Source organism: Phascolarctos cinereus, unplaced genomic scaffold (genome assembly GCF_003287225.1).
Source record: "Phascolarctos cinereus isolate Bilbo 61053 unplaced genomic scaffold, phaCin_HiC Scaffold_4;HRSCAF=312, whole genome shotgun sequence".
NCBI classification, from domain to species: domain Eukaryota; kingdom Metazoa; phylum Chordata; class Mammalia; order Diprotodontia; family Phascolarctidae; genus Phascolarctos; species Phascolarctos cinereus.
Window position 1 is genome coordinate 197,066,640 of NW_027555847.1, and position 24,290 is coordinate 197,090,929.

The 24,290-nt window shown below is 35.5% G+C and overlaps 1 long non-coding RNA gene across 1 annotated transcript in view; it reads right to left on the minus strand.

The window, feature by feature from the left end:
- Positions 1-24,290, minus strand: part of LOC144456655 (uncharacterized) — a 770,782-nt gene that overhangs the window by 423,558 nt on the left and 322,934 nt on the right. The window lies entirely within an intron of this gene.

Consider the following 24,290-nt stretch of genomic DNA (forward strand, 5'->3'; position numbering starts at 1 on the left):
TCTTGTATACTGAGGCCATGTGGTGTTTTTCTGCATTTCCCTGGGGCTATACTGAAGGTTGTGGAGGTCTGGCCCCTGGTCCCAGGGATATACTGAATTGCTGGTGATTCTCTGGAGTCTGCTGGCTCCCCTGGCTATGCTGAAGCACATGTTTTTGGTTTTGGTTTTTTTTTGTTTGGGGGTAGGGGGTCCTGGTGCTAGCATTTGCCTGCTCCATCACACTGGGGCTCAGGATCTCCCTCTGGTTTGCTGAGGTGGGGCTTGCTGCTGGATTGCTAGGACATTTCCTGTCCTGGAATGTGTTCCCCTTTTACCTGAGTGAGATGCATTTTTCTTGCCAATCCTCCAAGTCTCTAGGGCTAAAAGACTGCTCCACCTGATCTTTTTGCTGGCTCTGCTCTTCCAGGATTTGTTCTGGGGTACTGTTTTATGGTTGTCTGGAGATGAATATGGGAGAGCTACAGCAATTTACCACTTACTCTGCCATCTTGGCTCCCAGAAATGACACATCACTCTTCTGCTTAAAAATCTTTACTCTTTCCCTAATGCCTACTGATCAAAATCAAATTATTGCATCTGTCTTTCAGCATCATCTAGTATTTAGTACTCTTACCCTTTGGGCCTTATCTCATTTATCTTCTCATTTATCAGATTTTTAAGAATATATATCCTGTCATTTTATCATTTACCTCATCATTATCTTATCAGTGTTATCTCACAAATGCTATACACTCATCAAATTGAATTTCAAATTGAACATCCTGCTCCTTGTACATATTCTATATTATCATTACTCACAGGAATATATACTTTAAATGTTCTCCCTCTCCTTTTTTTACCTGTTGAATTCTTATAAATCTTTTTAATTTCAAATTTGAAGCCAAGTCTTCCAGGAAGTATACCCTAAACCCCCAAGTCAGTACTTACCTCCACTTTAGAATTCTAATAGCATGTTTTCACCTAATTATGTAATATTATGTATTTACATGCATTTATTTCATTATCTTACTAGACTACAAACTCCATGTAACTTTTTTTTAACATCTTCTAAGGCCTTTGATATTGTTTTGCACATATTAAATTCTTAATAAATATTTTAAATAAATCAGTGGATAAATTAATGAATTTGAATTTGTTGAACATGCATACTTTAAACAATCAATATTTTTCACAATAGTGGAATTTTAAGTGAAACAAGTTTTATTAGTGCTGTAGTATGATAGGCCTCAACAGCATTTAATATTTGGATAATTATTGATTTTATGCTTTGTAATAAATCATAGACATATGGTGATAATATGGATCTTCTCGTTTAGAAGTTCAAGAGAAGAATGAATATGTCTTTGCTGGTCTTTCTCTCTTTCCATGAAAGATAATAAGAATAATGAAGCATAATTTTTTTTATGTTGAGAGGGATGGCAAACCTTTTGGATGACTGAGATATTATCCTAAATAATTATAAGAACTCTAATAAGATACAGTTTATCAGATTTATTAAATATCATACCTTGGTAAAGAAATCAACTTCTCACTTACAAAATGGAGAACATATGGCTAGCAGTCTTTTTGAAAATGATCTGAGTCTTAGTGGACTTAAGGTCAATATGAGTTAACAGAAAGCTTACAGAGAGCTGGCCCATGTTAACTCAAGGGATTTGGCATATATGACTTTCACCATATGCAGCACTGTTGACCAGCTGATAACATTAGCTAGCCCACAAACTTCCATCCACCAGGCATTTATTATAGCTGATTCACTGAAAGTAGTTTTTTTTCCCCCTGAATACCACAACTTTTTTGTGCTCTCTCCAAGACAGAATGATTTCCTTATACATGCCTTGACACACAAAGGACCATAGATTTAGAGCCGGAAGCAGGTTTAGAGGCTGTCAAGTCTAACCTTCATTTTCCAGGTGAGTAAAATAAGGCATAAATTGCTGTAGTGATTTTCCCAGGGTCACACAGCTAGTAAATTGTCTGAGGTAAGAATTGAATTCAGATCTTCCTAACCTGATCTCTCTCTCCTCTCCATTCTCTAAAGTGTTCAGAAGGGGGAGCTGGCATATTCATTCATACCCAACAACATTTATAAACAAATTTTATTGTCACTCCCACTGAGAAACCACTTCATCAATGTTCACTTTGTTGCTGTCATCCTTTCATAACCAGGTCACATTCCTTCCTCCCCCAATAAGTTTACTATCTGGCTTAGTCTTCTTCACACCAATCCTTGACTTTCTAAAACACCCTGGACTCCAAAGCCCTCAACCTACTCAACTACTATTACCCCTCCTACCCTACTTCAACCATGCATAAAAGGGATCATGCTTTAGACACCACTTCTTCGAACTTCAGTTTCTTCTTCACTTCCACTCACAGGGACTTTTCCTAGTCTCCAGGATCCCTGATTATAGTGTAGAGAACAAGACATGGCAGGAAAAAAAAATCTAATTAAGTCTTAGGGCACATTAAGAGAGGTATGATATTCATAGAATCATAGACTTAGAACTTAATTGGGACATTTAGTTCAACCTTCTTATCTTACAGATGATGAAATAGGCCAAGAGTTCTAGTGGCTTGACTAAGGCTACAAGAACAATAAAAGCAAGAGCCCAGATTTGATTCTGGATCCTTTAACTTCAAACCCAGTGTTCTTTCCATTATACCATGCCACTATTCAGAAGAGGAAAGATTATAGTGCTTTTATATTTTGTACTGATCAGTTGATATCTCAATTACTATGTTTAGTTTTGGCACCAAATTTAGGATGGACATTTATAAATTGTGGAATGTCTAGGGAAGGCAACCAAGATGGTGGAGGAACTCGAATTAATGCCATATAGGATCAGTTGAAGCAACTGAGATGTATAGCTTTGAGAGGAGAAAGCTTAGGAGAGACATAATAACTATCTTCAAGCATTTGAAGGTCTGTTATTTGGAAGAAGAATTAGAGTTGTTTTTTGGTTTTGTTTTTGCTTGGTCCCAGTGGGCAGAATTGTGAATTGAAGTTATAAGTTTGGTAGATTTAGGCTTGATTGTATAGAGGAAAAACAAACCTTCTTAGTAATTATGGCAACTCCAAAAGGGACACAGCCAAAGAAATTAATCAGTTATTCCTCACTAGAAGTCTTCAAAAGGAGTTTGGAAGATCACTTCTTGGGAAGGAATATTATGAAGATCCTTGATCAAGAATGGATTATACTAGATGTCCTTTGAGGTCCTTAACAATTCTGAGGTTCCATCCTTCTATACATTGAAATAATCTGTTTATGCTGTTTGAATTCTGCTTTTCCATATTCTGACATATATACCCTCATTGTCATATTCTTATGTACATAAGTATGAAATCAAGAGAGGAAGGATGGTATACTTTATAGCTGTCCCCAGGTCTAGAAAGTGCACTTTTTAGTGTCTCAGGCAGCTAAGACTAAGTTGCCAAGAAGGGGTCAATTTGCACTAAAATCACAAGACTGATTTACAAACAAGAAGCTGAAATCAGAAAAAGAAAACACATAAGACTCTAGTCTTGGCATTCCTCTCCAACCCCTCCCCCCATTTTCTTGGCACAGAAAAAAAAAAAAGAATGCATTAAAAATACCTTTACCGGGCTAGAGATCTGACATCTTGTACTATTAACATTGAATGCTTGACTATCTATAGATGTTTAAATTGGATTTTAAATGACATAGGTGAGAATACTTTATGGCACAAGGACATCTGTGCCAGATGATAGGAACAAGTGACTGAAGCATCATAAATATTATGTGGTTTAATAAAAGTCTATTCTGCTGATTACTGAGGCTTCTATCATGAAACCTAAATGACAGCATACTATCAGTCAACAGTATGTTAGTACAGCAAAGGAACTTAGAAATTAAGCATAACTTCATTTCATAAGTGAGGAAACTGAGGCCTGGATAGAATTACTTGCCTGAAGTCTGAAGGGAAACTAATAACAATAATGGCAGTAGGGCACAGTTCTTCGAACCCCAGTCAAGTTCTCTGGTCCATTCTGTCCCATATATTACATATTTTGATATGGAGAAATGAGAAGAAAACCTAATTATTCTCAGAAGTAGATATTAATGTCAGGAAATCCCAAATTTTAGTGGATTTCATCATGTTGTTAAAAACAAATACCTAATCATTTCTACCACTGCATTTGACACCATCAACTTTCCATGTGGTATGGGAAAATTTACTTCATATTCCTGGCAATACCAGTTTTTTCAATATCCATATCTGCCACTTGTACCAGAAAGAGTATGAATTTATAAAAAAAAAAAAGGATGTTAATTGTCCCCAGTCCTTTTACACAAAAATTGTTCAAATCACTTATGATTGTATAACAGTCCTATGAATTGAATTAGCCATGAGCATATTTAAATGGAGGGCAAGTAGGTGCCACAGTGGATAGAATGTGAAGTCTGCAGTAAGAAAACTCATCCTTCTAAGTTTAAACCTGGCCTCAAACACTTACTAGGTATGTGACCCTGGGCAAGTCACTTAACCCTGTTTGACTCAGTTGCCTCATCTGTAAAATGACTTGCAGAAGGAAATGGCAAACCAATCCAATATCTCTGCCAGGAAAACTTTCAAAATGGGATCAGGAAAGGTCAGATATAATTGAAATGATTGAATAACAATAACAATTTGGATGGACTTTTTTTTCTGGTTTAACTTTGTCTGAACTGCTATATACTCTGAAACTGTAGAAGCTCTAAGTTCCATCTTAAATTTTAGTCTTCAGAGTTAGGAGACTATTTTCTAGAGGTATAGGACCTCTAGACCTGTCACTAATTGCCAATGCTGAGGAAAAAGTCCATCACTGTTCTTAAATCACAGTGTTTACCAGAGCCAGTCAGTCACCAATCAGAAGGTCACAAGGTACAGTCAATTCTTGGGCTTTGTATTCAGGATCTGCAAAAGGAAATTTTCCTGGTGTAATCACATAGAAAGGATTCATGTCAATACAAAATAAACAAGGGTTTTGAAGGGGGTAATGCACAAAAGGTGGGAAGATAAAGTATTTCTGGAATATAATGAGACACAGTCAGGAGTTATCTAGCATTGTCTCAGTTTAACTGGGCTCTGCTGCAGTGCCTGGTGATGTGTTATAATTAGACTGGCAGCAATTCAGTTTGAGTGGTACTGATATATTGACTGGGAAGCCAGAAGAGCTATAAAAACCAACACAATGGAGACACTATGTCTGGGGCCTCATCATTGCCATTATGGTCATTAAAAGGTTTGGGAAGGGCTCCTGTGCTTCTGAATACCTCAAGGGGACTATAGAGTGCCAAGTATACTTGACCAGCCTTCCACCTAGTCATGGCTACTTTGTACCTTGTTTTCTAGTTAGTTTATTCATCTCTGACTCTTTGGCTCTAGATCCCTAGGAACATTTCCTGAAACTGCATTGTCATAAAAACTCAGCCTTTGATACCCCACTTTTCCCTAAGATTATCTCCTTGGCATGACTCAATCAACAGCAAAACCTTGCCTTCTTGCCATGAACTACTAATGTTCTTCAGTGATGGTAATGAAGATGCTAGGTGACTATAAGACAGAAACAGGCATAGTTGAGCTGAAATCTCCTAGCCCGACAGGTAATGTAACTGGCAGCTGATCTGAGCTAAGCTGCTACTCCTAAACATATATGCCTTTAAGGCCAGAGTTCTATAACTTCCGACAATATGATAATAATAATAATAATAATAAAAATAATAGCAACAACAATAGTAACTAACATTTATATAGTGCTTTTAGGTTTGAAAGATGCTTTTAAAATATAATCTCAAATATTATATCCAGGCAGCTAGGTAGTATAGAATATAGAGTTCTTGGCCTAGACTCAGGAAGACCTGAGTGCAAATGTGGCCTCAGGCACTTATTAGCTGTGTGACCTTGAGCAAGTTACTTAGCCCCTGTTGAGGAAATTGAGACAGAGGCTAAGTAACTTGGTCAAGGTCACACAGTTTCCTCAGTTTCTCAGTTTCCTCAACTGTAAAATGAGAATAATAACAGCACCTACCTCACAGAGTTTTTTGTGAAGATCAAACACGATGTTTATAAAACACTTAGCACACTGCTGGCACAAAGTAGGCTCAATATAAATGTTTATTCGTTCTCCCTTCCCCCTAGTTATCTCATTTTATCCTACATGGGAGATAGATGCTATTCTTATTCCCATTATATGGTTGAAGAAACTGAGGTAGACAGTGATGAAGTGACTTCCCCATGATCATACAGCTAGTAAGTGGTCTGAGGCCCATATTGGAACGCAGGTTTTACTAATTTCAGGCCCAGAATGCAGTCTGCTGTGCCATCTAGTCATCTCATTGGTATAGGGAACTCTCAGCTAAGAAAATTCTCTCTACCAATAAAAATTCACACATTCTTTGCAATTAATCATCTTAGTGAATTGCCTAGAGCACTGATTGTTCAAGTGACTTGTCCAAGGTCACATAACATATATCAGAGGCAGAACCTGAATCCAAGCTTTGTTGGCTTCAAGTCAAGTTCTTTGTCTACTAGGCCATATTGCCTTGCAACATTAACATAAGGCTTTAAATTTAAAAAGTGCTCCCCTCTCCCTCTTCCTCTCACTGTCTCCCTCCCTCTCTCTATCTCTGTCTCTCTCTGTCTCCCTCTCCCTCTCTATCTCCCTCTCCCTCTTTCTCTCTGTCTCTCTCTCTCTCTCTCTCTGTCTCTCTCTCTCTCTCTCTCTCTCTCTCTCTCTCTCTCTCACACACCCACACACACACACTTGTCCTCACAACAATGCTGTGAAGTTAAGTGCTATCATATATTATTGATCATCTAACATTTGAGAAAACAAAGGTTCAAATAAGTTAAATGACTTGTCGAGTACTATACAACTAGGACCACTGACTGTATAAAAATAGCTGGCATTTACATAACATAAATAGAAGTTACATGCCATTTTAAAGTTTTCAAAGCATTTTACATATGTTAAACTCACAACAACCCTGAGAAGTGGGTAATATTATTATCTTCATTTTATAGGTAATGAAATAGAGACATAAAGAGTTATGTGACTTGCCCAGGATCAGTCAGCTAATGCTTCTAAGCATGGTTTTAAACTTAGTGGATAGAGCACTAGGCTTACAATCAGGAAGACTCATCTTCATGAGTTCAATTCTGGCCTCAGACACTTACTAGCTGTGTGACCAAGTCACAACCCTGTTTGCCTTAGTTCCTCATCTGTAAAATGAACTGGAGAAGGAAATGGAAAACCTTTGCAGTATTTTCATGCTTTAGCCATTGTTTTAGCTTATTTCACTCTGATGTTAAAAGAGACATACACAGTATATGCTCAAAAAGCTAAAATTCAATGTTTTTCAATTTTTTTGTAATTAATTTAGTTATTTTGAGTTTTCAACATTCACTCCCATAAGATTTTGAATTTTAAATTTTCTCCCCTTCTATCTCATCCCCCATCCCTAACATGGTGGGCAATCTGATATAGGCTCTACTTATACATTCATATTAAACATATTTTCACATTAGCCATGATGTAAAGAAAAATTATAGCTAATGGAAGGAACCATGAGAAAGAAGAAACAAAACAAAACAAAAGAAAAGGAGAGCAAATAGTATGCTTGCATTTGCATTCAGACTCCTAAGTTCTTTCTTGGGATGAGAATAGCATTTTCCATCATGAGTCTTTTGGAGTTTCTTAGATCCTTGCATTGCTGAGAAGAGCTAAGTTTATCAAAGTTAGTCATTGCAAAATGTTTCTGTTAATGTGTACAATATTCTCCTGGTTCTCATTTCACCCAGCATCACTTCATATAAGTCTTTCCAGGTTTTTCTGAAGTCCACCTACTCATCACTTCTTATAGCACAATAGTTTTCCATTAGTTCAGCCTTTCCCCAATTGATGAATATCCCTTTAATTTCCAATTCTTTGCCACCACAAAAAGAGCTACTGTAAATATTTTTACACATGTCTATCCTTTTCCCTTTTTTATGATCACTTTGGGATATAGACCTAGAAGTGGTATTGCTGGGTCAAAAGGTATGCATAGTTTTATAACCCTTTGGGCATAGTTCTAAATTGTCCTGCAGAATGGTTGGATCAGTTCACAACTCCACCAACAATGCATTAGTGTTCCAATTTTCCCACATCTTGTCCAACATTTATCATTTTCCTGTTTTGTCATGTTAGTCAATTTGATAGGTGCGATGTACCTCAGAGTTGTTTTGATTTGCATTTCTCTAATCAATAGTGATTTAGAACATTTTTTCATATGAATAAAAATAGCTTAAATTTTTTCTTCTGAAAACTGCCTGTTCATACCCTTTGACCATTTGTCAATTGGAAATTTTTTTTCAAATTATTGAAGAGCGAGATAAGTCATATAAATGAAGTATATTGAGAAACTAATATTATTAAAGAATATCTAATAATAATAATAACTAGCATTTACGTAGTACCTATGACATGCTAGGCATTTTTCTAAGTACTTTACAAATATCATCTTATTTGATCCTCCCAATAATCCTGAGAGGTAAAATCTTATTTTATAGTTGAGGAAATTGAGGCAAACAAAGGTTAAGTGATTTCCACAAGGTCACCCAGCAAGTAAGTGTCTGAGGTCAGATCTGAACTCAGTTATTACTGACTCTGGGCAGCTAGGTAGCTCAATGGATAGAATGCTGGGCCTGGAGTCAAGAAGACATCTTCCTGAATTCAGATCTGCCCTGAGACACTTTCTAGCTGTAGGACATTGAGCAAGCCACCTAATCCTGTTTGCCCCAGTTTCTTCATCTGTAAAATGAGCTAGAGAAAGAAATAGCAAACCACTCCAGTATCTTTGCCAAGAAAACCTCAAAATGGGGTCACAGAGTCGGACACAACTGAAAATGACTGAACAACATTACTGATGACAGTGCCAGCATGTTAAGCACTACACGACCAAGTTGACTTGTCTAAATGATTACATTTGTGATACTATCATATTTCCCATTCTTTATAATAAAATAAATGTAAGTATATTTCCACCTTGGGGAAACTGATACGTGATAAAGCAGATTTTAAAGCATTATTTCTAAAATAGATCCTACAAACCTTCAAAGGTGAGGCACAAGGAAGTTAATTACTGGCTCAGGGTCACCCCATAAATGTCAGAGTATAGAACTGACCCCATGCTTTTGTATTCCAAGTCTATTAGAGGCAAAAATGACACAGTAAACATGATTTGGAGTCTGAGGACCTGGACTCAAATGCCAACTCTGACATTGCCTGTGTGTGACCTTGGGGCAGTCTCTGAACTTACACCCATATACAGAAACCTGATTTCTAAATCACTTGCTGTGCAAATTATTCTGATATAAAACTGCAGAATTCTAGAACTGGAGTGGGGAGAAGGCCCAATAAAGCTGATCAATACAGTTTTAGAAAAAAAAATTAATATATTACATTATGTGGCAAGCAATAAACCTAGAGAACTCATTACCTTAAGAAGGCAACTATGAGATATCAGGGGAAATGATGTTTGAGTGGAATTCCTTCTCTTTATCACTTTGTTGTTCAAAGCAGAGGTATCAAGTATATGTCTCATGCAGCAAAATATTGTCAAAGGCTGCCCAAACCATATTAAAATATAATTGGGAAATATTTCACAAAATAAATTAAAAAATAAAACATAGATCATGTCACATTTTAAAACTGTGTTAGTTTGTGGCTGTGAGGAATCCTTGTGTATGAGACTGGAGACCCCTATTTCTGTCTGAATTTATTACCACTGGCCTTATACATCCCATGAAACCACTGCCAGATTAATAGGCTGGATGGATTAACCCCATATCAGATTTCTTGGTTCTCCTCTGTTTCGTTTGCTTTTTTAACCCATACTCTGACACATTGGACTATATTATCCTTAAAGGAAGGGATAGCATATGACAGGTTGTCAGAAATTTCCCCTGTGATAATTTGTATCTGAAACTTGGTCAGACATGATTTCCTGACCTTTTTGCTTTTGTTCTGTCCTTAATAAGGGCACTGTCCATAATATGAAGATGCTTATGGGATGTAACTTTGAAGATGGCAATAGTTTTTATCTTTTTTCTAAAGAGGAATGGGGATTTAGCTTTAAAGAAAATAGGGCCAAACTCAAATTGAAACATATTCCTTCAAGCACATATTGACAAAAGACCACAAATTAATATTACCTATGTCATAACATATTTTATTTATTATGTAAACATTTCCCAATTATATATTAATCTGGTTCTGGCCACTGTCAGAAGTTTTGCAGGCGGCTTTTGCATTGTAGGCCCTAAGTTTGACAACTCTACTTTAAAGAACTCTTGTGTTAAGTTACCCACTACCCTAAGCTGACTATTAAAATTAAATTCAGTTAAAGGCAACTAGGAGAATTTGGAATCTGGAAGGCCTGAATTTGATCCTGCCTCAGATACTTGCTAACTATATGACCTAGGACAAGTGATTTAATCTCTCTTAACTTCAGTTTCCTCATCTGTAAAAATGTTGATAGAGAATATATCAAGAGAAAATATAGCCCCTGCCTCATAGGGTTATCAAGAGGATCAAGTAAGATAACATATTTAAAGCGGATTGCAATCCTTAAAGCATGGAGAAATGCCAGTTATTTTTATTTTTATTCAATTTGATAAGTAATTATTAATCATCATTTTAAAATGGCACAACAGCATAAAAAAGGTGCTGAAAATGGAATCCTGTTTGGATCCTGATATTGACACCTATTTGGCATTGGCCAACTCACTTAAGATCTCTGAGCTTCAGCTTCCTCATCTCTAAGATGAAAGGGTTTGGAGAACATGGCCTCAAAAGTCTTCTCTGACTCTTGATCTAGTATCTGATGATTCTATTTCAAGGCACTTCCCCAAGCACTAGTGATAGAAAGAAAAATGGAGAGCAATTCCTGCCTTCAAGGAGCTTACATCCCAACTAGATATATATAGATTCTAACAACATGTACACAGCTAAGTAAATACTAGATAATTAGAGTAGAGAGAGAGAGAGAGAGTTTTAACAGCTTGGGGGATTAGGAAAAGCTTAACAAAGTAAGAAATGACACTAGAAATGAATCTTGAAGAAAATAGAATAAGAATAATAGTTGGCCACAATGAAAAAAACCCATGTTGAGAAGCGGTCATCATGGTGTAATGAAACAACATTGGATAGAGTCAGAACTTTGTTTCTAATGAAGGGAGCAAATGCTCAGGAGACTAAACTGTGGCTTTAGGGCAAGCTTAATGACCAATGTACATGCCATCTTGTGTGCATCAATGTATTTTTTTTTCTCATTTTTCTAACCTCCTTCCCTTTCCACATTCCTATTTACTCTAGTGGTACTCAGTAAATACTAACTTATAACCCTCTTCTGTCTGCTTCTTGGGGGCTAATTAAATTCAATTCAACAAAGATTTATTAAATGCCTATCACTGTGGTAAGTCCACTTCCAAGTTGTATCTCTGCTTCCCATTTCTAGCATTTGTCTCTGTCTCTTCTCTAGCAATTATTTAGAAACAAAACAAAGAGCACTTCTCTCCCCTATGCCCAAAGAAAAAAATGGCGTCTTTACCCATTACTGTTTTCATTTCTCTCTCAGCTTCCCCATCTTCAAAATAAATAAAAAGAAATTATCTCTCGAGTTGCTTTCAATGCTAATTTTCACTTTTGGCAATATTTTTCAATTAAAAAAATAAACCTACCTCCTACTCCCATCATCCCGTCTCATGTAACAGATTCAGGATCTTGCAAGTAAATCTTTCACATTATTTTTTTAAACAACAAAATAAATTCTTTTGATTAGAAGTCACATGGATTTACTGTTGATACAACATCCACACTAACTGTTGTTTTGATTCATAAAGGATTTATTAAGCATTTCTCATGTGCCAAGTTACATGCAAATAAATATCATATTGGATAACAACTGACCTCACAAAAGTCAAAGTGCCATTATGAGATAATATAATTTAAATTAGTGAAAAATAGGCAAAATTACCCATGGCTTTTAATCTCCTATTCATCTAATTGCATTAAGAAAGGAAATTTATAACTATTCTTTGACAATTTATACACTACTCTTATAGAATAGATTATATCAAAAAGTAGTATAGAATAGTGGAAACAAATGTTGATTAAGAATAAAGATAGGAAAAAACATAGTATATGTCAAAATAAGTAAACAAACAAAAAAACCCATATATTATACATATTAGAATAGAAGGTAAAAACAAACAACAGAGAAGACACTCAATGCCCTCTAGTAATTCCTTTCATTCCTGGTATATACTACACCCACCACATTCAAAAATTGTTGGGAACCATTTTATGTTATCCCTGCTGGTATCAATTAGGTTAACTGGTGCAAAATTAACAAGCAGAGGTTTGACAAGCAGGGAGCAGTATGGGAACATTTGAGTTGAATTTACTAGAAAACTCCCACTAAGGCATCAACTTGTGTGAAAGCTCTCACAGAGTGAAGTTGATGGACAATCGAGGGGGGGGGGCAGTGATTATGACAAAGCAAAAATTGGCAGCCCTTGGAGTTATACACCACTACTCAGGTTGTGTACCATTCAAAACAAATAAACAACTCTAGCAGGAATTCTCTCAAAAAGATTTGAAAGCAAGCCAGCTGTTTTTTACTCTCCCCTGCATAAGTGGTAAGGTGGACTTTTTAGGATTTCACGAACAGGATTGTTCATCATCTGTTGTAAGCACAGAAGGCAGAGAGGGTTGGAGGAAAGAGAATTAATTGATTCTCAGATTGAATCTGACTACTATGGATTCCAAAACAGTAGAGTTTGAGTGGCTGAGGAACTTGGATGTAACACTTATTTTCCAACAGAAACCAATGAAGGTGAATTATGAGGTGGGTATTCTTTATATTTTAGAGAGACTTCTTAATATACAGCTGCAATCTTTATGACTACATGGATATTGTGATTCAGAGTTTCAGTTAGGCCTTTTGGAAACTAAAAATGTGAAAATGGTTGAGCAGAGTGGTCCAGAGCTGCTTTTGAAGATCCTGGAGAATTACTGAGATGAACATGTGTGTGTATTTCATTTGTAGTAAATGTGAAGCAACACTACAGGGAACTTTACCAGACTGGTGGTTAAAAACTGGTATTTGGTTCTTGAATACTTCCATACCCTGAATGCCAAAAAATATTATCAACTGACTTAGTAAATATAGCCTTCCAGAAAAGCTGTTCCTAGTATCCTCTGTCTGGGATCACTTTTTGAAGAGGTACATGTAAGCAGTTGCCACCAGGGAAAAATGACAACAATTTATAGGGAGACAGGCCTCAATAAGGGTGAATATACCTATACATCTCTCTATCTCTCTATCTCTCTATCTATCTATCTATCTATCTATCTATCTATCTGTCTATCTATCCATCTATCCATCTATATATATCTATGTGTGTGTGTGTGTGTGTGTGTGTGTGTGTGTGTGTGTGTGTGTGTGTGTACGTATGCATTATCTTTTTTTTTTTTTAGGAGCTCTCTTCTAAGAACCCAGAGTCTCTAGCTGTCATTGAACAATCTACTCTATCAGATGTCCCCAAACACAGATAGGGCAGAAAGTAATATGCTGACAACGCTGGATGACTCATTTCTCACTTATAAAAGATGGTTTGAAGACCCTGTGTGTTCTGACAAAATAGCAGGACCTTTATGAATCTCTGGACTTTTAAAAATCATTCCAATGCTAGGACTTTATACCAAAATCTCACAAAAAGAGAAACAAAATGAACTTATATCAAAGTACGCAGAACACTGTGCTAAAACCTGGAAGATTTATAATACTGTGATACAATATGGCCCTTGTTCTTATCATGGCTACTAGGTGGCACAGTGAATACAACATTGTGCCTGGAATCAGGAAGATCTGAGTTCAAATCCAGTTTCAGACATTTATTAGCTCTGTGACCTCAGATAAGTCACTTAATCTCTGTTTGTCTCGGTTTCCTCATCTGGGAAATGGGGATAACAATAACACCTCCCTCCCAGGGTTATTGTGAGGATTACATGAGATAATATCATTAAAAAGCACTTAGCACTGTTCTAGCCTGCAGTAGGCACTATATAAATGCTTATTCCTTTTCTCTTCATCATCATAATGACGATGATAATACTGGTAAAGATGATGATGGTAGTAGGTGACATTTATGTAGTTGCTTAAGGTATACAATTGCTGCATTATCTGCTTTGATCCTTACAATAAACACTGAGAGTTAGTCTCTGCAGATATTCTTATTATCACCTAAAGAAGAAAAATCTGAGGCTCAGAGCAAGTTAAATGACGTCCATAATCATACAGTAAGTTTCAAAGGCCAGATTTAAACCTAGGACTCTCTTGACACTGAATCCAGCATTCCTTCCCCTATGCGAAGGTGTCTCACGGAACTTATGGTTAGTAGTTGGATAAGGCATAGATACAGATAATTATTATATATAACATAATGCAAAACAAAGTGTGTGAGATCCAAAGGGAGAAAATGGCCATAAATAACAGCAAAGATCAAGAAAAACTTACTGGACAAGATGCAATTTGAGTTAAAAAGACAGAAATTCAACGTGTTAAAGTTAGGAGGGAAGCAATTTCAGTGATAGGCAATTGAATGATTAGATTTATAGAGATAAGAAAGTGCAATATGCATTCAAGCAATATTGTACTGCTTTGTGGAGACTGATATAAGACAATATTGAAAATAAAGATATTGCTATATTTTGCAGGGTCTTGAAAATGAAACACAGATTGACAAGATTCTTCAGCAATCTTCTTACTAGTTTTGCCAAATGTCATGCCACTCACAAGACAGACCATATCCAAGATATCTTAAAACTTTCTATTCCCAAAATAGTACTCTGGGGGTCCAGTGTTCTGAATAGTGGCTTTCTCTCCTGGGCTACAATTTCAGGTAAACTGTTACAAATGTAAATGTGTTTATATGTATTCATGTGTGTGTGTATATATATTATACATATACATATATGTGTATACATACACACATATATATGCTTTGCAATAAATGAATGCTTTGCAAACCTTAATGTACTATATAAATGTGTTATAGATTTGTAGTAGGCAAAAGCATTATTATTTCAATGGAGTCATACAAGTGAAAAGAACTTCAAAGATTATCTAGTCCAGAACCATTATTTTTAAGATAAGTAAATTGAGGTCGACAGAAATGAATTAACTTGGCCTAATTTAAATTCAATAGTTAACCAGGACTAAAACTCAGGTCTCCCAGTAAAATTTTAGAAGCTTATGGGCAAGCAATTTTTATTAGCAGTTTATACTACTATAGTCTGTTTGATTAAAGTTCCTTTTTTTAAAGGATTTTTAATTCATGTGTGTACTTAGACTACTTTTTTTCCTTAATGTGTGCAACAAATGACATCAGATTTTTTAGTTTATATTTTCCATAAGCTTCTGAAGCCTTCCCTCAATGAAACTTGACACTTCATTGTTGAAGTGCATATAACATAAGTGAATTCAAACTTTTTCAAAAGCCTCTGTATTTTTGACTTAAAAGTTCACAGTACTACTATGACTCACAAATACTTGGGCCCCAAATGTGGATGACACAATTCCTGAATAGTTTAGGGATTCCAACTATGTCTGACTTTTCAATCTGTATAGGAATATGCAGTCAGTCTTATAGCAGAATATGTTAGTATAATATGTATAGTAGAAATACTGTTGGGTTTTTTTAATAGGTTAAATGGATAAATCTCTGCCTAGTTGTTTTTCACAGGCCTAAGTGAGTTATTTGAGTCCAAAAAGTCTCTTATTCCTTAGACAGCTTGTCATTTTAATTTTTCTTAGTAAGATAAGTTCCTAGAATATGAGAGAAAAACATAAAAATTAGCCCCTTGGGTAAAAAAAAATCCAATAATAAAAAGACAAAAAGCCATTCTTTTGCTAGATGAATTGAATTGAATAGAATACCAATGCAATTTGCTCTTTCTATCATGAGGAGTGCCTTATACTTATTTTAATTTACTCATAAACTGCTAGTAGAAAGATAAGTAGAGACAATTAAAAAAATATCTCTGTATTCCCTCCCAATCTTGTTGAATGAAGACCTTTTGATGCCAAAGAAATAGGAATCACAAGAATTTGAGAAATATATATACATGTATATACTTTTTTTTGTTTCACTAACTTATTGCTCCATATTAACTTTCATTGGAAAGGAAAGATCCTTCAACAATACCTGACTTATTTGTAACATGGAAGGAAATTTCTACTGTCCTTTATTGAGCTTTCCATTGCAGCTTCAGTTAGCCCACAGTGGAACATGGATGGAACTGCTCTTGATCAATAAAAGCTTTTGGATATAAGATAGCCAGGATTACTTGTAGCTAATGTGGATGGGGGAGGGGAATTGTCTTAGGTTGTTGGAGACTGTGAATAAGACAGGTAGAGCAAACAGAGGGACCTAGTTTCACCTCACTTACGGATGGTCTAACTTTGCAGACTTACGCTAATCCATGTCTTGTCACTCTAGAAAAATCTCTGTCCGGAGGTTTCAAATTCCTTATTTTCAACACCTTCCCTGGAACCACCATTTCAGGAAAGACCCTAACCATGCTTTATCTCACTCACACCTGTACATCTCACTAGATTTCTTCTCATCCTCATCTTTGTAAACTCTTGTCTCTAGTGAAAAGGAAGAGTTAATAACAGAGGAGAAAGAAGCATGGTGTGGCCTGGTCATGGCATAAAGATACTAGAGCTATAGTGAGAGGAAAGGCCATCTTAAGGAATCAGTGCTACTCATCCTGCCTGCATTAGACTAGAGTAAAAGAAATATAGGTATATAAGCTGTGAGATCGTACCTTTTAGCACCAAAATTATGATTCTGAACAGACTGGATTACATATTTGAATGGATCTGAAATCTCTTGATTCAAGTATTGCTCCCAAAGAAGCCAAGCACAGCCCATTTGTATTTGTCTTTCCTATGTCTACCTAAAGTGCTAGGTTCCCTAATGGAAAAGGCAGTCTTCCATTGACCATCCCCTGTGCTAATCACATGACCAGCCCATTTGCTTTTTTTGCCCATGCATTACTTAAATGAAACCATTTGCAATGCTATTCTTGCATTATTTTTCATGTGTGTACAAACTATGTTGGATGGACAAACTGTAAGACTCACCTAGGTTGTCTTAGATAGAAATTGCAAGTGAGTTGAGCTCAGAACTAACTGTCCCCTTTCTCTATTGAAGAGAAACAGAGGGATTAAAGGGGGAAAAAATGATTGGTATTTTCCTGGAGATAACAGAAATGGCATCTCTTGTATCTATGGTTGAAGAAAATGTTTACTATTTGATTCAACTCCCCGTGATTTACCTTTCTGCCTTAATTAGAAACCTGTTGCCTCTTGGATCAATGTCTTTTTTGAATGATCTGTCACTGGTGGGAGCTCAGGATAAGATTTGGCATAGCTGCTGATTCAAAGGCATACTCCATAACTAGGAGGTAGAGAAGAACTATAGGTTACATGAAGCAATGATCACAATGGACCTCCACAGTTTTATTTTTCTTTATATATATCTATATATTTAGCCAATCGGGGTTAAGTGACTTGCCCAGGGTCACACAGCTAGTAAGTGTCAAGTGTTTGGCCTGAGGCCGTATTTGAACTCAGGTCCTCCTCACTTCAGGGCCGATGCTCTATCCATTGCACCAACTAGCTGCCCCTTCTCCACAGTTTTATTAAGAATAACTCAAACCAGACCAAGTTCATATCTTTTATTCTGATGGAATCACTAAACTCTTTGATAGGGAATGCTAGAAATTAGTGTAATAGAGGTTTAGGAACAGACATCTACTATGTGCAATGCTATGCTAGGCCCTAGGAATATCAGTACAAAAGTGAGATAATCCCTACCATTAGTGAGCTTCCTTTCTGCTAGAGGGATACAAAATGCTCATGGAAAAATATATGCAAGCTAAGTACCCGGGATATTAGAGCATGGGTATTGACATTTGGGTGGATCTGGAAACATCTTTTGAAGAAAGGGACATGTGATGAGATTTTTAAAGAGGTTGTAAGAGGCAACCACCCACATTTGTCAATTTAACTGATCATCACATTTAGACAATGAAAGAGATATTGGGAAAAGGGATAAAAAGAATAAATGTCTTTAGTAATGATAGGTGAGATATTACTGGTGTTAGTGGATACATAGTTGCTACTCAATAGCCACTGTTCAAAAAGACATAGAATCATAGATATCACCTTAGAAGGTGTGTCCAATGAGGCATAAGGATTTAGAATTAAAAGTGTTAATCTTATTTGATCCTCACAATTCTATGAGGTCCATATTATAATTATTATTACTTTCTTTCAAGAGTTAATGAAACAGGCTCATTGTTGCACAGCTATTAAGTGCTAGGACAAGATTTGAATTCAGGTTTATCATAGAAAAATACCCCAGTATTTTATTTTATTTATTTTATTTTATTTTATTTTTGGTGACGCTTTTGGGGTTAAGTGACTTGCCTGGAGTCACACAGCCAATAAATGTTATGTATCTGAGGCTGGATTTGAACTCATGTCCTGCTGACTCCAGGGCTGGTGCTGTATCCACTGTGCCACCTAGCTGTCCCATTACCCCAGTATTTTAGAAAGAATCCCCTGATCACCTCCTGAAAGAGTTTCCAAAATGAAAACTCCCAGGAATGTTATAACCAAAATCCAGAGTTCTCAAGTCAAGGAGAAAATATTGTAAGCAGCCAGAAAAAAACAATTCAAATATTGTGGAGCCACAGTCAGGATCACATCAAATTTTTCAGCTTCCTTGCTAAAATATCAGAGATCTTGGAATGTGATAATCCAGAAGGCAAAGGAGCTAGGTTTACAACCAAGAATCACCTATAGCAAAACTGAGTATAATCGTTCAGGTGAAAATGGATATTTAATGAAATAGAGGGCTTTCAAGTATTCCTGATGGAAAGATCAGAGTTGAATAGAACATTTGACATTCAAATACAAGACTCGAAAAGCATACAAAGGTAAACAAAAAAGGATAATCATGAGACTCTATAAAGGTAAACTGTTTACATTGCTATGTGGGAACTACATATAACTCCTAAGAACTTTATCATTACTGGGCAGTTAGAAGGAGTCTACATAGACAGAGAGCATAGGTATGTCAATCGTGTTGAAATGATCTCAAAAAAAAATGTGAGGAAAACGGGAATATATTGGGAGAAGGGGGAGGAGATATCTAGAATGGGGGAAATGTTTTCACATAAAAAGTCACATAAAGAAGGGCTTTTAAAGTGGAGGGGAAAGTGGGAATGAGTGGGCCTTGCTTGAACCTCACTTTATCTTAAGAAAACAGGAGGCGAAGGGGATAAGAGGTATTGGGGGACAGATGATAAAAGGGAAGGTAAATCAAGGGAGGCAATGGTCAGAAGTAAAACAGATTTTTGAGGAAGGACAAGATGAAATGAGAGAGAAGGAAAAACAGAAGAAAATAGGATGAAGAGAAATACACAGTAAGTAATCATAACCATGAAGAATGTGAATGGAATGAATTCACCCATACAATGGAACCAGATGACAGAATGGGATTAGAAACCAGAATCCAATAATGTGTTGTATATAAGAGACACATTTGAAATAGAAAGACACATGCACAGAGTTAAAATAAAGGGATAAAACAAAATCTTTTATGCTTCAATTGAAGTTTAAAAAAAGCAAGGATGGCAATCTTATTTCAGATAAAGCAAAAAGTAAAAATAGATCTAATTAAAAGAGATAATCAAAGAAACTACATTTTGCTAAAAAGGTACTATAGACAATAACAATTACAAAATTATAACAAGTTTCTCTTACAAAGGTCTTATTTCTCACATATGGGGAATTAAGTCAAATTTATAAAAAAAAAAGAGCCATTCCCTATTTGATAAATGGTCAAAAATATGAATAGGCAGTTTTCAAAAGAAGAAATCAAAACTATCTGTAATCACATAAAAATGTTCTAAATAACTATTGATTAGACAGATGTAAATAAAAAGGACTCTAAGGTACCACCTCACACCTATCAGGAAAATCAAATGCAGGAAGAGATAAGATTAAAGAGGTACGCCAATAAACTGTTTGTGGACTTCTGAACTGACCAACCGTTTTGGACAATAATTTGAAACTGTACCCAAAGGGCTATGAACTGTGAATGTCCTTTCACCCAGCAATATTAACACTAGATCTGCACCCTAAAGAGAGCAAAGGAAAAAGGAAAAGGACCTATATGTATAAAAATATTTATAGTACTTCTTTTTTTTTGTGATAGCAAAGAAGTGAAAATTGAGATGATGTTCATCAGTTAGGGAAGAGCTGAACAAGTTGTGGCATATGATTGTGATGGAGTGCTAATATGCTATAAGAAATGACAAGGGGCATGGTTTCAGAAAAAAAAAAGCATGGCAAGACCTATACGAACTGATGCAAAGTGAAATGAGAATAACTAAAAAATCATTGTGCATTGTAACAGCAATGATTTAATCATAATCAACTGTGAAAGACTTGGCTATTCCAAATAATATAATGATCCATGACAATTCCAAAGGACTCAGGATGGAAAAATGCTATCTCTAGAGAGAGAACTAACAAACTCTGAGTGCAAATTGAAATATATTTTTTCTTTCTTGCTTTGTTTTCTTTTTGCTTTTCTTTGTGATATGACAAGTATGAAAATGTTTTGCATGATTTCACATGTATAATTGATATCATATTGCTTGCCTTCTCAGTGGTGCAGGAGGGATAGGAGGGAGGGAGAGAATTTGGAACTCAATTTAAAAAGAAAGAATGTTAAATAAATGAATAACATTTTTCCTTAAAAGGAAAAAAAAGATAATAGGGCCAAAGGGCAAGGAAATATTATTGAACATAGAAGTGGGTTCCATGGCTGTCATCTTTTGTTGGTATGTGCATATTGTCCTACGTACTTTTCCATTTCTACACCCATGCAAGTACACAGCTTCCTAAGTCATCAACAAAGTATTTCTGTATTCTATGCAATGATTGAAAATTTTATCTTCTCCCATTCTGTTGTGTACAACTGTTCAACTTAGTGTTCAAGTCTTCAGCATAATTGATTTATCACACTAAATTATTCTATCACAAAATAAATACCTGTGCATTCCAGAATTTCTGATATTATAAATTCCCATATTATTGTTTCTTTTTAAAAAAAACTTTAAAATATCACTTTTGTTTCTCAAATGTTACCTTAGTTTACTTTGCTTATTCTTTGTTACAGTTCTCTGAAGCAACCCTTATTAGGACCAGATTCTGGAAAACAGACTCCAAAGTTATTAACATTGTGTTTCTGCCCTTGACCTGGGGAAACTGTAGAGAAGGACAAACATCACATTTTTTTAAAAAAAAAATTCCTATTCTCATATTTCTAATAGTGCCTACAATAATTTCACCTTATGAACAATCAGGTGAGTAAAACCATGACCTTAGAGCTTTTGAAATTCAGCACTTAAGGAATCTAATATTTTGAAGTACAATGATAGTAATGCAGCCCTTAAGAAGCATGAAGAACTTCATGGGGAGAACTCTTCTGACTAAAGGAGTATCTTTAAACAGAGATGGTAAATTCATGTATAGAGCACTATAATAAAAGAAACAGATCCATATTGCATATATATATATATATATATTTCAGATCTTGATTAGTCATCCAAGGCAGGATAGAAATATCAGAGATCATTGCAAACTAAAATAATCATTTTAAAACAATCCCCACCTATTTCCCTATCTTTAGCCTGAGTGAATAAGGGTGTATATGTCCAAACACACAGATTTTTTTTTCCTCTTAAAAATCCTATCTCTGGGGGCAGTTAGTGGCCTTTCAGTATTTGTGAATAGCCTAACAGAAATGATAAGCTCAAAAAGATTTGAGATTTTAAGTAGTCTCACAAATGCATGAGCTTAACCAAATTTTATAAAGTGTGCAGCATTATTAATTAAGATACATAAGAAAGACAATATGGTTAACAACAGCATTCTTTATGTACTTGTGTATTGATATTATATTCCCAGAAGTGAAATGACAAAAGTAAAAGAAGACAACATATTTTGATAAATATAAGATGGATTAGAAATATTATCGAGATTCTACTCTGTGTAAACATAGGCAGAGGATTATAGGAATGTAGATTTCAAGTTGCAAGTAACCTTAGAGTTCATTTAACTCAATGTTCTCATTTTAGAGATGAAGAAACTGAAAGTCAGAGAGGTAAATTAATAAGGTCACACAGCTAGGGCTTGGTGATGGTACAATTTTAACAAATGTTTTCTGGAGCCATATTCAATTTTCTACTATACCTTGTCTTCAGTGTAAATTTAATGGGGGCAGAACACATAGTTACATGATGACATATTTTTCCCATAATATATTAAGAATAGAGCCACTAAACTTTTAGAATGTTCAAGACATCATAATTTGGCTTTAGATAAAAAGTATAATTAATTTGTGTTACGAATGCTAAAGAATATGTGATCTGTGTAAAGGATTATAAACTTTTGCCCCTTAGGTCATAATTCTTTGTGGGTTATTGTTGCTGTTTAGTCATTTTAGCTATGTCTGATGCTTTGTGACTTCATTCAGGGTTTTCTTGACAAAAATATTAGAGTGGTTTGCCATTTTCTTTTCCAGCTCACTTTTCAGATGAGGAACTGAGACAGAGTTAACTGACTTGCCCAGGGGTCACATGGCTAGTAAGTGTCTGAGGCCAGATTTGAACTCAGGTCTTTATGACTCCAATCCCTGCTCTCTATCCAGTATGCTACCTAGCTGCCCTGTGGGTTATTGTATCTTTGCATTATTGTAATTTACTCTTTTCTCCTCATGAATACAATTGGAATCTTAAAGATAAAAAGTGTCTGCATAACCAAAGATGGATTTTTTTTGAAATCCTACTGCTAACCAAATGGAAACTATATTTTAAAAAATACTCTTTTTCTTTTTGAAAGTACATGATTTTTCATGAACTAAGGGGCAAGGGGATAAGGATCTACTTCAAACATTGAATTATAAAGATGTATGTTAAAACATCTAACATTCTTCTGAAAATTCACGATCAATGGCAGATTGCTCACTTCTCATCATTTTAAGCAGGAAAAGAGGTTAATTTATTAGGATTACTTAATTTGACTGAGGAAGTATTAAAGTGTATTCCAGGAAATCATCAAAGAGGCAATTAAATTTCACAGTGTCTCCAAATCACTTTAAGTTTGTCATTTTTAAATGCCACTAGCAACTTAGTCTTTCTGATTGATACAGCACTCTGAAACCAGCCTGGCTCTAAATGAACTACCTTTAGCTCATATTTCTCCATGTAACGATTTGTTCTCCCTCTTCCTATATCACCCCTTCCAAGGTAACATCCTGGAAGTCTTTGTAAAGTGTGTATTGCATGCTTCAACATACAGCCCATTTTTTACAATGTTTCAATGGTATACTCATTCACAGAGAAATAAAAACAAAACCAAACATCAGCTGATTCTGTTTATATTATTCCTTATGCCAAAATTCATCTGAAATTTTGACAGCTTTTTACTGTCTTTGTGTTTCTTGTTTAATTGCTTTGTTTTTTTTAGCATTTTAAATCTGTGGCTCTGTAGCTAAGTGTGGCACATTTGTTTCCACAGAAAATTTCCCATTGGCCCAGTAGCACCATAAGGGCTTGATGTGTTTATGCCTGCTTTCCCACTGAGAAAAGCTATTTATTTACAAGTTATCCCTGACCTGTGGTTATTACTATTCATTTGCTAGAAATGAGAAAAGACCATCGTTTCTGTAAGTGAATCATTGATTGAAAGTCATGGTTTTCTCTATCAGGAGGGTCTTCGTGTTTGTGGTATATATGTTTTCTTTGTTTATTATTGTGTATATTATTTATGTTTGTGGTATATATGTTTTCTTTGTTTATTATTTATACTTTTTATGTCAGCAAGATCTCATGGGAGAAAACTGGGCTTTGTTTGAATGCTGGAGCTTTAGTTGTGGAAAAAAGAGGCAGAAAAATGTTAGATCTTTCCACTGAATCTACAAAGAGCAAAACAAAATGAAGGTTGTCATTCAATTAATCAATCAATAGGCATGCATTAAATAATTGACCACGTGCTAGGGTATGGGAATATTTTTTTAAAAAATACATCCCCCATATGGAAAAAGCTTACATTATACTAAATTGTGGTTCTAGCATTGATTGATGTTAGGCA